Raw genomic sequence first — 16,736 nt, forward strand, 5'->3', positions numbered from 1 at the left:
CCGGGTGCAGATCCCAAGCCTTAGTCGGGTTAGAAGACAAATCTATGTTGGTTGTAAGTCACGATCTCTAGATATGTCTGAAAACCTCTCCTTAAATTCAAATCTAGGTAAGAAGCAACTGTTATTAGATTTTTGGACTGATTTTCTCTAGCCGCATTCTTGAATGCTAGGAACTTCGATTTTATGTCTTTCTTTGGTATCAGTGCAGCTGCTTCGGGGTTCAGACGAATATTACATTCAAACAGAAGATTAAACCAGTAGTAAATATAACTGAGCCAAGGTATACGAGATAAATTATCAAGTTTCAAACAGTCCTTGATAATAGATTGTGTAAATACTGTCTCGGGTTTAGACCAAATAGATCGCCAAAGCAGCAATGGGCGTAATGCGGCTAAGTCCGCAATAAAATCAATACCGGCTTCCAAGTGAGTTAAAACATTGGGAACCGAGGATGGGGCGCATAGCAGTTTCTTCAAGAACTTATTTTCGTCACTCTGTAAACCATTAACAGAATGGTGGCCCCAAACTCCTGCCCCATACAAGGCGGATGAAATACACCTAGCTTTGTAGATAGCCAGCATGTCTTTCGCTCTCCTTTGCCCTAACTTAGCCGCAAATCTAAAAATACTACTGGTGTTTCTGTTCATCTTTAACCTCACATTCTCGTCCTCTTTAGTCCATTTCCCATCACCTGAAAATGTTATCCCCAAATAACAGAAACTGTTGACCGATTGTATTTTCACTTTGTCAATAAAGAAGGAAGAGTTGAATTTCACCCTCTTTCCACAGGTCATAACAAAAGTTTTACTTTTATTAATAATCAATTTCCTCTCTTTGGTAAATAACACAAATCTATCTATAAGGCGTTGCAAACCATTCTGTGTTCGTGATAAAAGAACTGCGTCGTCTGCGTATAATAAAATAGGGGTAACGCTGCCATTAATCAAAGGGGCGTCTGAGGGTAATTTACTTAAAATCATGTCAATTTCATTTATAAATAATGAGAATAAAAACGGGGCCAAAACGCACCCCTGACGAATCCCTCGTGCAACTTTAAAAAAAGGTGTACATTCTCCCATAGGACCATAGCGTACTTTGCATGATAGGCCGGAATATAACCGGGCCAGAAAGAAAACACACTCTTTGGGGGCACCGAGATCTAACAGGGTGTCCCAAAGGATGTTATGGTCTACAAGATCAAAGGCACTACTTAGGTCTGCGAAACAAAGGAAAAGATTCCCCTCCTTAGCGACGGTATATTTGTGTATGAGGAGGTCTAAATTAACACACTGTTCCAACGTCCCCAGACCTTTCCTAAATCCATATTGTGCCTTTGAAATTATCATGTTGTCCTCGGCCCAAGTCTCCAGTCTATTTAAAATTATTCTACTCATTATTTTTATCGATGCGTCTAATAGAGAAATGGGACGATAATTACTTGCCTCAGACCTGGAACCCTTCTTAAACAGAGGAATAATTATGGACTGGCCCCAGGAAATTGGCATCTGACCCTCCGCTGTTGCATTAAAGAACCTGGTCAGGATGGGGGCCCACAGATCTAACTCGAATTTATACAAGTCCAGCGGGACTCCATCCGGACCCGGCGCCTTTCCGCCTTTACTGTTGCATATCCCTTCGTAAACCTCATCAAGGCCGATATCTAAAGGCAATCTAGGCCAGGTATACTCATTGTCCATGTGGGAATTTAAAATCAACCTATCCGGATTAAAAATATTTGAAAAATGATGCATCCATGATTGACAGTCGACATGGGAGGTTATTTCAGGCACTGAGTCATTTTTTAGGAAAGGACTATTTATAGTTTGCCAATATAACTTACTATCATTTGTTTCGGCCGCGCAGCTAAGATTGTACCAGGCCTCTTCTTGGAGAGCTTTTTTCCTTAAGGTAAGTGATGTTTTATAGGCAAAACGACAAGTTTTAATTGTTGTACAATCACGTGGTTTAGAGCTCATTGCATGTTTTAGAGCGTGAAGAGCCTGTGTGCAACTTTTATCAAACCAGCCAGTGTTAATTTCTCTTTTCCCCTTATGCGGTTTGGTAAGTAGGTTGTCGATTGCTTCATTAATAGTACGTAGGTGGTTTAATATAACTTGCGGGTGTTCCTCATCGCTAATACAATAGTTTATCTCCATGGTACATTTTCTTAAAACCTCCTCCAACAACTCGTGTGGGACAACCTTAGTCCATTTGATCCTAAACCCATTAGGTCGTATAGCCTCGATAAAGTTAATACGATTGCTAACATCCATATTTTTGGGACCCCAACAATGCAATGATAAAGAAATACTGTTATGATCACTTAAAATCTGTTCATTAACACTCAAGTTGGAGTATGCACAATCGTTAGACAATAAAATGTGGTCTATATATGAGTTAGCTCCTCTTCCAGTAAATGTTGGACAGTTAACGTTGGAGCTATTCTTTGTGCAACTTAACATATCCAAATCAAACTTTGCTAACATCATATTTAGGGTAGTGCCATACATACAGTGTGGGAAGTGTAAACAATCATTTCCCTCCATGTTACCGCTTTCCCTTGTTAGGCCACATGAGTTACTCGAGGCATAAGGGCAAGGACTTATATTAAAATCGCCCAACCAGAGGATTATAGATTGGTGACCTGTAACTGCCAGTGTCCTCTCAATCTCATTTTCAAGCTGAATCAGGATTTTACCTCTGTCGGCAGTGAATACGTTATTATAAAAATTTATCAGCAACAAATCTTTCCCTTTATCAAATTCTAGACATAAAACCTGAGAATAGACATCCACTGAAACACAGCTTTTAACTTTGCAAAATTTTAGTTTAGTGGATATTAAAAGCAAGAGACCACCTTTGGCTCTTCCAGCAATTGCGCTCACTGCGTTCAAGCTGTGTGCTAAATATCCCTCAATAAAGATAGGTTCCTCACACCACGTTTCTTGAAGACATATTATGTCGTACCCTGTATTAATAAAGTCCTTCCACAGAGGGGAATCTAATTTCCTTTTCAACCCAGCAATATTCCACGTAACAACGCGGTAACCTGTATCAAGATCACACTTAACCCCTGTATGAACATTTACTGGGACTACCAAGGAAAAATCTGGTTTTAAAGGGGGGTCTACAGTGGTACAACAATTCTGAGTCTTTTTAATTCCTATGTTCTCCATGACAACATCCACCCTGTTAAGTTCAGGTGGAAGTGGCAAGGGAACAGTCACTACTTTATCAGTAAGGTCGCCATTCACTGCTATCTCATTCGTGTTCCAAGTATTATCGCACAGTCAGTCGTTTTCCTCCAATGAGGACAGGGCAGAGTAATGGTTAAAAAGGGGGATGGTATAATCCCTTTGCCAACTTAATTCCTCATTGACCTGCATATTCCCTCTATTAAAATACTGGGGAGCTCTTGGTGGGAAAAAGGGAGGATAACTACCCCCGCCCCTGATTAAACCGGGTTCAAACAGCTCGATCTGTTGGGGCCTTGGCAATTGTAGGCCATCTAGATAGCTATAAAAATAACCTAAAGGCCTAGCAGAGACCAAATTAACTTGGTTGGGTAGGGAGGCGGCTCTTAGGAGGACGGTTGCCACATGTTGTGGGTATTTAAAATTAACTAGTATACAGTCCCCTGTGGTAGTTTTCCTTCCTTCTCCTATCCAGCTGACTCTGCGAGTGGATAAAATATCTTTAGCCAATGCCAGTGGAAATCCGCAATTTTTGTTGAGCCAGGCAAGTGATTTGTTTTTTAAGGAATCATGAGATTCCTGGCTAGAATTAAGCATACTAGAGTCTACCTCCGGAACATTAATCAATACCACTGTGTAAGGAGCACACTGTGGTGGGAGATTAACGATATGATTTCTCTTATGCTTAATATGCCCATCATTTCCCTTGGCTACAGGCTTCTGGTTATTACTTGGGCATGTATGTGCAGAAATTACTTTTCCTGATGAAATGGCTATATTGGGAGGTACAACAACTGATGTCACAGTGGATGGCGCGTCCATGGGCCGACTTAACTGACAACTGTCCCCCGAAACCGAGGGGACTCCCGTACTGTGAATGCCAGACGGCTGCAAAATAGATTCCATGGCACCATCTATAGGTTTATGGACAGGGGGGGTTAACGTAGGGGAGGATCGTTTTTCATAAGAAGCCAAAAGGCCCTTTAAACTATCTACTTCATCTGAAATTACCTCTAGTTTCGCCAACAGGGGACTAATGATAGACTCTAATTTGGTCTCGAAAATTGACACCAAGTGTCCTATTGAGGAAGCATGCAGAAAGACCCCCTCAGCATTGTCGTTAGTCCCAGATATATTTTTTGACGAATCCGGTAAAACCCCCCTGCCTAATTGAGAAGAACCCTGCTTTTTTGGCTTATAGGTCACCACTCTCTTTACTTGTACTTTCCTGCAGGCCCGCATTTTCCTCTGCATCGGGGAGGGAGTTGGGGTGGTTTTGGAGCAGGCTCTAATCGATGAGATAGATGAATTCAATGGGGAAGTGGGTTCATCAATACTTCCAATAATATCCATATCAGGAAGTACATCAACAATCCCATCGGCATTGCCAGTATTACCCTTACAGCTTTCAGCGAGCATTTCGGTATTAGAGACTGATGTGTCCACTAGGGAAGCTTCAGAGTTAGATCTGCCCAATGAAAGTCTCCGGTCTTTATTGATCTTATTCACAACTTTAACCAGGTAATTGTCCATAGTCCTCTTTTCCCCTGCACCAGATTGATTAGACGACTTGGATTTCGACATGAGCGAAGGCATATGCAGTAACCTTCAAAACGAATATGTATGTAGGACTGATCGCTTACAAGTTAATCGACGATCAAAGTTCCGTGGCCCTGCCCTGCCTCCTCCTGCCTCTGACGGCCTCAGACGGCCCGCCCTTTGCCCGGGCTTAGCCCGGCGCTGCCCGCGCGCGGACCCGCGGGGCGGGGGCTCACGTTGCTTTTAAGCGCCTCCGGGCGCGAGACTACAGGAGGCGGGTGTTAGTTCCGCTTCCCGTCCGCTGCAAAGGGTCCTGGGAAGGGTAGTCCCCCTCCGCACAGCGGCCGCGTTGGAAATAGCGGCGGCGGGAGGGAGACGGCGAAGATGGCGATACTGCACCCCAGGAGTCTGTCAGGTGGAACAGAGCGCGTTGGCCTCGAAAACAAGGTAGGATGTTGCCCGCTTTGTCAGGGGCTCACGTTGCTTTTAAGCGCCTCCGGGCGCGAGACTACAGGAGGCGGGTGTTAGTTCCGCTTCCCGTCCGCTGCAAAGGGTCCTGGGAAGGGTAGTCCCCCTCCGCACAGCGGCCGCGTTGGAAATAGCGGCGGCGGGAGGGAGACGGCGAAGATGGCGATACTGCACCCCAGGAGTCTGTCAGGTGGAACAGAGCACGTTGGCCTCGAAAACAAGGTAGGATGTTGCCCGCTTTGTCAGGGGCTCACGTTGCTTTTAAGCGCCTCCGGGCGCGAGACTACAGGAGGCGGGTGTTAGTTCCGCTTCCCGTCCGCTGCAAAGGGTCCTGGGAAGGGTAGTCCCCCTCCGCACAGCGGCCGCGTTGGAAATAGCGGCGGCGGGAGGGAGACGGCGAAGATGGCGATACTGCACCCCAGGAGTCTGTCAGGTGGAACAGAGCGCGTTGGCCTCGAAAACAAGGTAGGATGTTGCCCGCTTTGTCAGGGGCTCACGTTGCTTTTAAGCGCCTCCGGGCGCGAGACTACAGGAGGCGGGTGTTAGTTCCGCTTCCCGTCCGCTGCAAAGGGTCCTGGGAAGGGTAGTCCCCCTCCGCACAGCGGCCGCGTTGGAAATAGCGGCGGCGGGAGGGAGACGGCGAAGATGGCGATACTGCACCCCAGGAGTCTGTCAGGTGGAACAGAGCGCGTTGGCCTCGAAAACAAGGTAGGATGTTGCCCGCTTTGTCAGGGGCTCACGTTGCTTTTAAGCGCCTCCGGGCGCGAGACTACAGGAGGCGGGTGTTAGTTCCGCTTCCCGTCCGCTGCAAAGGGTCCTGGGAAGGGTAGTCCCCCTCCGCACAGCGGCCGCGTTGGAAATAGCGGCGGCGGGAGGGAGACGGCGAAGATGGCGATACTGCACCCCAGGAGTCTGTCAGGTGGAACAGAGCGCGTTGGCCTCGAAAACAAGGTAGGATGTTGTCATTGGGCCTCATTCTTGAAGCTGTTAGCAACTTCTAGCTGTCTATAGGGGGAAAGCTTCATGTGTACCATACCAGATATTTCCATTGGCTTACACCTTTCCCATTTCTTACACTGGTCGGCTTTATTGTCAATCTCATTTGCTTGCTTCTTATTTGTTGGCTTGCCTTCTTCTTTTTGTGTTTGTTTCTCTCTGGCCTCTCATGATTGGCTGACTTGTATCCTTTTACTGCTCACATTTACGGTAATAGTTTTTTCTTTTCCATTAGGCACTGCATGAGAGTGCATGTGGGTCCTTGCTCATTAGTGTTATGTTGAGTCCCTCCCAAACACCCCCGCACATTGCTTGACCTTCATCCGCCTCCCCAACCCGCTTCTCCTTAGATTGACTACCTCTCAATTTTTTTTATTTTTTTTTTTTTTGCGCAGACGTTAAAGATACAATTTGCTGCTGGACAGCTCCACAGTGCTTAAAGGTCTTTTGTATACCTCCATTGCTCCCTCGCCTCTCACCCAATCCCCATGGTTTGCCCCCACCCTCCACCGTAATTGTTTTTTAATTTCATTTTTGGGCATGGCCAGTGGTTGCCATTTACTGCTAGTCCGCTGTACTAAATGAAAAGCCCTTTTGGGCAAATACAATTTCTTATTTTCATTTATCATTTAAGTGGGGTTTGCAATCCTAAATCGGTAAACAAAAACAAAAGAGAATGGCAGACACGTTGTTCTGCAGATGTGCACATGCGTGGTGATAAATGTATGTATTTAAAGAGTCACATGGATGGCAGCAGCAGCCGCATCACCTTTTATTTCCTTCTTTTTATTCTTTTGCCAAAGCAAACAGGTAAACAAGACAAAAAGTATTGGCCTTGCCAATGCTTGTTCAGATTAGATTCTGTCAGGGATTTGTAGGGTTTTATATATGTATATATATATATATATATATTCACTGAAAAAACCATAGGTTTCACACACGTTATAGTTAGGAATTAGCATTTAAAAAACCTTGCAAATTCACTGAAAAAACCATAGGTTTCACACATGTTATAGTTAGCGGAAATTTTACTGATAAAAAACCAATGAAATTCCCCCGTTATAGTTAGTGCAGGCAACTATAACTCACGCGACCGCAATCCTCTGCTGATGCTAACACTGTATTTAGACACTTATTTGCCCATGTCTTCTTCCATAAATTTTTAGCTATACATATATTACAAATATTTTTTTTTCATAAAGACACATATGTCATCAGCAGAAGATTGCGGTCGCGTGAGTTATAGTTGCCTGCACTAACTATAACGGGGGAATTTCATTGGTTTTTTATCAGTAAAATTTCCGCTAACTATAACATGTGTGAAACCTATGGTTTTTTCAGTGAATTTGCAAGGTTTTTTAAATGCTAATTCCTAACTATAACGTGTGTGAAACCTATGGTTTTTTCAGTGAATTTGTACGTTTTTTTAAATGCTAAGTTACTTTACGCCATTCGTGGCGTGCGCGCCCACTTAACGCAGTTCGTTCCGTGCGCGCATGGTGCGCTTCGCGCACCCGGCGCGCACAGTGAGCACGCGGTGCGCTTCGCGCACCGCGCGCCCACTTTACGCAGTTAGTGCTGTGCACGCACGGTGGGCACGCGGTGCGCTACGTGCACCACGTGCCCACGTTACGCTAGATGGGCCATGTACGCACGATGCGCTTCGCGCACCGTGCGCACATGGAGGACATATGATGCGCTTCGTTGTGAAAGGTAATATTTTAATTTTTCACCTCTCTGATATGCCATGCACAAATGGTGCACTTCGGGCACCATTTGCAAATGGGGTGGGGAGTGTATGGATAATTTTTTTTTTTTAATACTTTTTACCGTACGCGTATGGTAAGCGTAATCGGCGAAATTATCGAAAAAATTAAAATTCCATTTTTGGCCTTGGGGGATCTTTGGGGACTCCCCCAACATGGCTAGGTGCCTAGGAGCTGTCTAAACAGCCCCTTTACATGTTTTTGTCCTTTGTTTTTTAATCCCCACTCAGAGTGCGAGAGAGAAAATGGCGGCCGCCGCTTCCTGGTTTCGACCGATTCGAATGTTTACTAAGATCTAACAGCCAATCAGAATCGCGCTCGCGCACGTCACCGTACGCGTACGGTAAGCGCACCGTAAGCGCACCGTAAGCTGGCTCAGATATATATATTGATTTAAAGGCTATTTTCTCAGAATCTACTGAACAGATTTACACCAAACCTACAAAAGGCACTTCCTTGACCTGTAGACTACCTCTCTGCCAAATTTCAAGGAACTCTGTTCAGCCGTTCGGGCTGTAGCTGTGTCTAAAGGTCCTATGGAAAAATGCATGGGAAAAACGCGTTTTGGGACCCCCCTTTTATCTCAGCCCCCGCTTGACGAATCCCCCCGAGACTTTCAGGGTAGGAGCGGAGCGTAGCGCCCCATTAGTTTTGAAAATTTCGCGAGGATTCGTCGACCGGCGCCAAAGTTATTCAAAATAGAATGTTGCGGTTTTCCTATGGAAACAGAGTCCTCACTATAACTACCTACTGGCGACCGCCAGTAGGTAATATATATATATATATATATAGATAGATAGATATATATATAGATATAGATAGATAGATTTATATCTATATATATATTTATATATACATACACACACACACATATATATATATATATATATATATATATATATATATATATATATAAAGCACTAGCACTTTGAGATAAATTGTAATTTTTCTATAGTATACAGAATTAAGGATTAATACCATCTTTATCTCTGTGGAAAATATAAAATGAAGAAACATCCATAATGTAAATTGAATAGGTGCAGATATATAAACGCGTTCTTTGGTAGATGTTTGGCAGAGCCATAAATAATTTTTATCTTGTGAGTTAATCTGGACTAAAAATGCAAGGGGTGAAATATCTCTGTGATATATATAAATACAGAAAGATGAAAGTGAAATATGGCAGCAACATCTGTGAATATAAAGTATTTTGCGTTGTCATCTCTATAGAATATACGGTGTAAATTGGAATTTTCCAAATAACATGTCATTTATTTGTATATGCACCGTGTACATTTAAATATGGTCGCCACTTTCAACCAAAAGGAGTGTGTGGGCATATGTGTGGAAACTTCGATAGTCCTTCCTCATTGTCGTTACTCTTTAATAGAATATTTTAAAGTAAAAATGATGGCGCTCCAATATCGTGAACAAGGCAGCTGAGACTGCTGAAACGCGTAGATGTTTATCATCTAAATAAAGATCCGAGTGATTCAACCCTTCTGAAGTGCTGGACGATTATTACCTATATACTAAGGAGAATCTTATTTTTGAATATATATATATATATATATATATATTGCATAGAAGTTCTCTCCGAATTCAGCAGGAAAGAAGACGAGCCACACCAGTCTTGCAGAGAATAGTGTAAAGTTTATTACACCAACGACAAAAGACGCGTTTCGGCTGACAAGCAGCCTTGGTCACATGACCTCCTCCTTGAACCAGGAAGTATATATGTACATTTCATTTGGCACGTCGCAGCGTGCACTGGTAAACAATGAAGACAGACTTAATCATCAACACAAGAGTTGTTTACAAACGTCCTCGATGTCGTTCCTAAAATAAAGACTGTAGTAGTCAAAGGAGTAATAAAGAGCACGATTGGAACACAGTCTCATAATCCTTAAATTTAAGGTTTTTCATATAGTGGTAAATTGCACAACATAATTCATCAAAATACCATAAATCATAAAATAAATTCGTCAATGACATTTTGTGACACACTAACTTTCAGCATTAAGATTTCTCAAAATACTTGATTTAGTAAAGATCAACAATTTTCATTCATCCTGCAGAGAGAGAGAGTCATAATTCTATTATATTAATCAGTCACGGATGGGTGTCCATCCACTTTGTGGCCCAATTGTAAAATCATCTAGGTATAGTACCCTTTAGTGGTCCAGGAATTATTGTTCTGTGTCTATATACATAGAAATAAATTATAAAGGATAGTATGTGCCGGTAAAGGTATAGTACCAGAATCTGAACATAGTGAAAAACTATCCAGTGATGGATGTGCGCAGACCAGGAACTTAAGCCGATACTTGCTATCGGTGACTATTCGTTGTGAGTTCATGAGCCCCAAGCTGTAGAAATAAAAGAATAATGATATTAATGCTGTGTCATGTATCGACAATGATAGCTAAAACATGTTATTCCAAAAAATTATTTTAGATAACAAGAGAAGAAAAGAAGATATGTTCCAATCTTATGGGTTGACAATACGTTCAATACGTTTAAGGGCCGCATCAAGGACCAACTGAGTTATGAAGTTAAGATCAGAGATCAAATCTGTCAATTCAAAACTGGTTATAAAGAACGGGGAGGGAAAGACACAGAAAAAGAAGAAAGGGGGGTGCCAGTTTTGTTCAAAACAGCAAACGAACAGCAAATCAATTATTACAAATGTGAATACATAGATATATATATATATTAGTGTCTTATGAGCAAAGGAAACTTTAACTTAGCCTTAACAAATTTTCTCAGTAAATATTTGCATTTTCTTGATGACAGCTATGTCAGGAAACCATATCTTCAAATTCTACTAATCTCAACGCTCTATGGGCCAGTGGCCAGTCACCACTGTGCGTGGACTTCGACAGTAGAGTAGACAGTGTTGTCTGGCCCAGCTTCAGATACATACATCCTTTTTGCCAAGCCCTGCTCCCAGCAACCATCCCCCATGTCAGGTTTCATGGAAGCACTAGGTGGGAGGCAGCTTTGAACATTATTCATGAGAGTAACAAACTAATCTCTAATAGTATTTACTTTGATAATATGACCCAGGTGCAGATTTTCTTCATTATTTTGTTTGTGTTCTCTGCGCTATTTTTTGGAGCAAAATGCATCCTCTCAAAAATATGCACATGGGCGCATTTTGCAATTAAAAATAGCTCTAAATGACTATCTTACATTTTATGTAATTTCCTGCAATTTTGTGTAATTTTCCCAAAGTTTTGAGTAATTATGCAAAACCAAGTTATGCGGATTTTGCAAAACCCTATATAACACTCTTTATCAACTTTTGGGTAGCTATACTAAAACTGTCCACGCTAAGTCAAGCCACAAAGTTCCATTAGTTATGCATGGCGCAGTAACCTTTTTATGGATTTTTGTTACTTTTTAGAACTCAAGGAACTTGATTCTCTCCCAGTACTCAACGGTAAAAGTTCTGAAGATTTTATAATATAATATTATTCAGGAAATGGTTTTACAAATAATTAGATTCAGTCAATTTGCTGATTTGCTTTATAGCGATATTTGAGCGTATCGAGAACAAACATACCCATGATACTCTCCACTCCCATTATAGGGAACTACACAGTGTACACCATTGTGATGTTTGCCTTCAGCTGTTTTCGATCTGGCTGGTGTTTTTCTTCTCATTCCCATTTTCCGCTAATGTCTGCCCTCTGAACAAATATTTCATTTTCAAGAGCAAGAGCTCAGATTTGGATGGAATAGGAGTGGGTCAGATGCAAAAGCTCATGATACACCCGCCGCACAGTTCAGGTGCCAAATTCAAACCCACACTGAGCTGCACCCAGCACTCCTTATGCATATGGCCTCCTGTTCAGGGCTAACACTCTTTCCACCTGTGCTCGTTCCTACCAGCTCAGGAAGGGCTGCGATGAAACATGCCGAAGAAGTGCACCTCACGGTTTGGCAACGGCCCCCAGGATTTTTATATTGTGGATCCTTTTATTAACCAGGCCTGATGATTAGTACTGAACACCATGACCAGTATAGTGTTCAATATTTTCTCTACATCTAGGGAGGAGCTACACACCAGTGGAGCTGAGAAGAACTGAAGATGCAGGAGTGGAGCGTCTGCTGGCTGCTACTCTCCCTGATCTGGAATGGGTCCAAGTCTGGAAAAACTCTGAAGAAACGGCTGATGCTGAAATGTGAGAGGAAGACTTGTCTGACTGTATCAGTCCCTGGATTGTTTCTAGAAGAGTGATCAAACTCCAGTGAAGAGCATATCCCACCAACCTTGGGGGACTTGTGTGAGAAACACACACATACTGCATGTATGCCAGAGAACTGAAGACCGCCCCAGCTAGCTGAAAAAGAAGTAAGATCAATAGCATTCAGTAGGAGGGGGAGCTCGTCACCTTCAGATTGATGCTTAGGGTGAGCCTGCCTCGTCCTTGACCCCATCCGTTGCATGGAAAGCCTGTAAATTTCTCTCAAGTCCCCTGTAAGGTCTTCAGATCTTCTTGACTTCACTCCTTGGCCTCAAGATTCATTTGGTAGTTAGTGGAGGTCACTCTCATCCCAGAACCACTGGAATTGCACCGTAGCCTAAACAGCTTCAGAGATATCATCATTTGAACCCCACGTCACGTTCCAATGAACAACACAGCTCCCAGCTTTGTCTTGGTGTCATCAGTGCCTGTAATGAGCGCTGTAAGCTGGTGAGTACTCTGCCACAGGAATATTGTGATAGCAACCGATGGCGTTTGAGATACATGCTCCTGAACTGCCCGTCACCTCAAAAGGACACTTAAGCTGGAATGAAAGTCTGGCTGAGAAATTCCCAACTAGTAGTCTAGTTACCACGGGACCTTTGGAATCCAGTGGACTTTACCCAAGCACCAGAAGCCAGACTATGGCCGCCTTACCAGACGTCATAACAAACCACTAAAAGGAGAATGATTTTCTGTCAAGCTTGGAGCAGGCACTTCATTCTTTGAGTTGGTGTGTCAGTGCAAGATTTGATTGTGGGTGTGTTAAATCCAAATTAATGCATATTGGAACCTCATTTAAAAAGTCATTATAAGGGGACATTTCCCCTTCCTCGCAGTTGTCCAGCCCCAGTGGTGAGGGGGGGTTTCAAATACCTCAGGGTTCAAGTGAGAAGAAGAGAGGGAGACTTTCTGGAACACAACTTGCTCCCCCAAATAGATCGCTTCCAAACAGATGTGGCGCACTGGCGCAAACTACCCCTATTGTTAATGGGAAGGGGCACGCTCTTCAAAATGATGAACCTCCGACGCATGCTATATATACTCCAAAATACCCCATATAAAGTTCCCGACCTCTACTTCCGCCAAATCAACAGGATGGAGATGCAGCTCGAATTTCTTTGGTGAGACTGCAGCGTGGCGTCTTTGAGGGAGGCATAGCGGTCCCAGATCTGACAGCCTACTTTTGGGCCTCACAGCTGGTAGTGGTGAGCGACTGGGTATTTGGAGGGAGAGACGATCCAGCATACCGAGTGGACCACAGGGCCATGGAGAGAGAAGGGGGTTATCTGGCGCATTTCTATGGGAGGGGAAAGGATATCTCCAGGTCCAGACCAAGACAGTCATGCAGGCCCTGGGAGGCAACTAACCGACACTTGGGATGGAAAGATAAACTAATGGCAGAAACTCCACAGTGGATCAGTAACAGTCTGGCGGAGGTAAAGAAAGTGTATAACCACACAAGATGGCACACAATAGGTATAGATAAGTTGGGGGATGTCTAGAGAGGGGGAGCACTGCTGTTGGTCAACAAACTACAGAATGAATATGACCTGGGCCCGGGCAAGGTCTTTAGATACATGCAATTGAAAAATGCGCTCAAATGCCAGTTGCCCGACGGGGAATAAATCCCGGACTACTCCCCTATGGAGGACCCACTACTCTTAGACCCCATGCCCATCAAAGCGGTTTCATTAATATATAGGAAAATCATGAATAACAGCCCGACCCCCTTACCAGGCTGAGGGAGTCAAGGACAGTAGCCCTGGGCCCCTTGGAGGACAATGAATGGTCTGAAGCATGCCCCAGAGAGATAGCCATGCGGGTGCGATTTCGTCTGATACAACTCCGATTGCTACATAGGTCCTATCTCTTCAAGTCCTGGCTACATAAAATCGGACGCAGCGAGTCGGCTGAGTGCACCAGGGGTTGTGGCGATGTGGGCACTTTCTACCACTGTCCCGTAATTCAGGGCTTCTGGAATGGAGTGACGGAAGTAATGACTCAAGTTACGGGGCTGAAAGTCCCACTGGAGGCCAAGCTGCTATTGCTGGGCATACCGGGGGAAGAAAAATGTCCCAAAAGTATGCAAGCATGGTTAAATATAGCATCAGGGGTGGCAAGGCGCAACACGGCAAGACTCTGGGGGCGGGTAGGCCACCCACAGTGAGGGACTGGGAAGAAGATCTAGACTGGTGCCAGCTAGCAGAACATAAAACCTATTGGGCCCGGGCTGTCCCCATAAGTTCCTAAAGATCTGGGTACTGTGGATGCAGAACAGTGGTATCACTGTAGTTGAGAGGGTGGGTTGAGGTCTGGGACGGGATCCTTCGGCACATAGCAAGTAGCCAGGTAGCCTAGCTGGAAGGGCTTAGGAAAAGGGTTAATTTAGATGAAGATACTTAACAACGAACAGGCCTCCAGCGAGTGGCCTACAATGTACTTGTTGTTTTACTTCTAGCTGCTTCCAACTAACTGTTCTTCAATAACTGTTCAATAAAAAGAATTTTCATCCAAATTTTTTTATTATAAACCCAACAAAACCAAGTCAATGAAACTGAATCCCAAAGACCATTACTTTATCCTTTGAACTGTACCTTTGAAACTACTACTGCGTTTCGGTCCTATAATGTTGGATTAGATGTTTTTGGCTTTGTTTGCTCTGGCGTGTCTCACAGGTGCTTCACACACACATTTTGTACACTAACATGGGCTATAAGCCTAAATTTTATCTGTACCCATAGTTCTTCCTAATTAGGAGCTATATTGCTGTTTGGGTCTAAATCTTTAGCCTGAAAGATTTCTGGCTTTCGTTAACAGGCTAATTTTGTATCAGGTATTCCATACTTATCTATATAAAAAAATACTTCCCTTTCGACGTAAAGAACTGACTGGGTTGTCATTTTGTTGAGTTACTATTGTGTTGCACAAATATTGTGCTCAAAGACCTCAATGGTAAACAACCTCAGATTGTTATAATTGATGCCCACTAACCCTTGCCTGCCTTGGGATGCCAAGAAAATGCCTCACACCACCTGTTGCAGAGCTGGTTCATTTAACAACTGATCTCCAGTCACAGCATAGTGGGTGGCAAGTGCTTTATACTATGCTTGGGTGTATTTGAAACATTTTATTGGGAGATTTTCATATACGGGAGATGTATGGCCAGTTGATGTTTTTGAGTCAAAGTGCCTCATTTCATTTTCTACTAGAGTTCTGTTTATTAAAGTTTTATCAGGAAGTAAAGCAAGACATAGTTTCAAAGTCGAATCCACAACACTGACACAGCGCATATCACAATAGTAATCAGCACAACCAGAATGCTACAACATTGGAGTAGGGACAGCTGAAGTGGGACACATGACCGGTCCGACCAAACCAGTCATAGCACTCTCCGTTTTCTTCATGTAAGCTGCTGTACAGCCTGCATGAAGAAAACAGCCTCTCCTTACACGCCTGTAAGGAGGGCGTCCTAGCCAATCACAACGCTGCCATTGCAGAGTTGTGATTGGCATAGGGGAAGAGAGGGAAGCTGCCTGTGGCTGCTACCTGTTAGCCGAGAGAGCAGGATGCGCGACGCGGGAGTCCGGGACCGGAGGCGGACGTAAGTTTTTTAATTTTATTAAATTAACTCCCTATCCCCTCCCCATGCGACCCCCCGCCCCCTCACCCACGATTCATGCCGGCCGCGACTGCACCAGACCCCTCACCCCCCAGAACAAGTCATCCGTCGGATGACACCCTCCCTCCCCCGCTCCTACCTGCACTCGGCAGCAAGCTTATTGTCATCTCCGGGTGGCAGTAGGACTAGCTACACCACTGGCACTCGTAAATTGATTTATTCACACAGAGAATTCCATGTATGTAAGTCTACTTCTGATTGTTGGGAATCAGCATTTTAGATCATAAAAGTACTCAACGTTTGTTCAAAAACCATTCCCTGATCTCCCACCCTAGAAAAGGCTGGAGATTTATTCCTATCAACGAAAGGAGTAAACCCCATTCCAAGGTGGGAAAGGGAAGAAAACAAAACTAGCACGTATCCAGGGATACAGCTTTGTCCATGTGTAAGAATACTTTCTCAGAGGACAAAGTTTAGCAAGAGCATTTGTAAATTTTAGGCTTTTCGATCTCACCTTAGCTGTCTGTTGTTGAAGACCTATTTTCAGACCCCCATTGAAGAGGCTACCACGGAGCAGGCAGGAGCTACTGGTCCATATCTGTGGGAGTTGAGGCCTTTGACCACTTCTGTCCCAGCGCCTGTTCTACTGTGGGTCTGCAAACTGTGCCAAGTACAACCCTTTCCATACTCTACTCTTAGTGATAGCGAGGATGAGCAGTATTAGGCTTCTCAGGGAGGTTAGTTTGGGGATACTCTGGCTCAGTATTAAACACCTCCACCAAACCCATCACCCCCAAGCAGAGTGGTAGGATCAGTGTCCAATCCAAGGCTTCTCTTTGTATAAAAGACAAGTGCTTTATTATACAGAAAACATTGAATTTTACTACATATACAATAA

Source organism: Triturus cristatus, chromosome 3_1, assembly GCF_964204655.1.
Source record: "Triturus cristatus chromosome 3_1, aTriCri1.1, whole genome shotgun sequence".
Taxonomy (NCBI): Eukaryota; Metazoa; Chordata; class Amphibia; order Caudata; family Salamandridae; genus Triturus; species Triturus cristatus.